The sequence below is a fragment of the Meriones unguiculatus genome, assembly GCF_030254825.1.
Source record: "Meriones unguiculatus strain TT.TT164.6M chromosome Y unlocalized genomic scaffold, Bangor_MerUng_6.1 ChrY_unordered_Scaffold_25, whole genome shotgun sequence".
Taxonomy (NCBI): Eukaryota; Metazoa; Chordata; class Mammalia; order Rodentia; family Muridae; genus Meriones; species Meriones unguiculatus.
The window spans coordinates 9,460,390-9,462,170 of NW_026843710.1; positions in this window are offsets into that span (position 1 = coordinate 9,460,390).

Consider the following 1,781-nt stretch of genomic DNA (forward strand, 5'->3'; position numbering starts at 1 on the left):
AAAGTAAAACCAAGCCATGCTATTTAAGTCAATTAAACAAAAACTGTAGTTACTATGATATATCATGTATAAAACACTGCAAAATATGTTGTACTTCACTTAAAAAGGCTGGAGATTCTTCAATGTAAAATGTTTGCTTATGCTCTTTTCCAGGAAAAAAAAAAAGGACTACAGTTTGATGTTACCCTAGGTAGGGTGATGCTGGGATATATTCAGATTATTGTTAACTATTGTATAAAATATATTCCTGGCTGCCAATACCTAAATAAATAATTCAATGCTGTTTCTTTCTGGCATATAGATTTAATACAGCCAAAATAGTCCATTTCTTCTGAGGGTTATAGGCTAAATTTAGTTCTCTGTTTAATGTCAAATAAAAAAAAAATGTGCTTTAATTTTTGGCTGTTAAGTTTTAATACAATATGATAGGATTGATAAGATTTGCTAGGCCCTTTATAAATTATGTTTAACTAAAAGTTTTGCTATGATTTCAGTTTAAAAAGAGCAGATTTGAACGCATGCTAAAGATTATAGTTGAATACAAGATAAAGTTTTAACTAGTCTCTTGGTTTAGGTTTTTTTTTTTTTTAAGGTTAAATCTAAAACTGGTAACCATAAAGTTTGCCTATATAAATCTACCTAAAATTTGGTTCTAAAACATATATTTGAAAAATATGTGAAAATTGAGATTATAACATCCTATTTTATATGATGAAGTTTAGAGCAGATGATAAAGGTAGACAAAGAGTAACTCAAATATGCTGGCACTCAGATTGTCAGTGATCTGATAGATATGGCATTTTAACATATATAAGCTTATTATGATGGAGTCCAACCTGTTGAGGCACAGGAAAAAAAAAGAATTAATTCAGTTTTTATAGGTGCAACCTATAGTGTTTCCATTAAATACAAAAGTTAGCCCACTTCTTAATACTGAGAGACCAAAAAAAAAAAAAAATTAAAAATTAGCAGCTAATATTAAGGCCTGAACTAGGTGGGTAGAGAAGTCCAGTAATGCCCTGAGGGGAAGGAGCGCCTTACTGCATTCTTTCCCCACCCACTAGAGATAACAGTTGCTAGGAAACTGGCCCATCCCCCCTAGGGAGGGACACCAGGTTATTATGGTCTGGGGACCTTCCTATAGCCAATCAATTCAAAATGTATCATTTTGACCAATAGATGCATGCCAGGCAGGAATTGCCCCTGCTTTCGGCACACTGGGAGGGACCAGAATCTATATATCACCCAACTAACCTGGGTACAGCACACTTAGCTCCCACCACTTTGGTGGTGAGGGTGTGTGGGCCCATAATTTACAATAAGAAGAACCTCACGTATTTACAGCAGAGTCTAGTTATTCCTCGTCTTTTGGGGTTCGTGAACTGGGCAGAACAATAATTTAATGGTATTTATGATGGTTCATTATCTGGTGTTGCTGACTATGCTCATAAAAGAAAAACAATATATTTTCAAGTGTCTAAAACATCTGTGCAAATAGCAGAGTTATCTGTAGTATTCGCTGTGTTTCAAAATTTTAATAAGCAGTCTTTGAACATTTTTACAGATAGTGCATATGTAGTTCACGCTTTGCCTAGGTAAGAGACTGCAGGTCAAATTCAGACATCTTCTGCTGGAATTTTACTTTTACAAATTCAAAATTTGATATAAAAAAATCTTTCTCTTTTTTATAGGACATTTGATGTCTCAAAGTAATTGGCCAGGACCCCTGTCTAAAGGAAATGCAGTGGAAAATAAAGTCACCAAAGTTTATTGTTTACAGT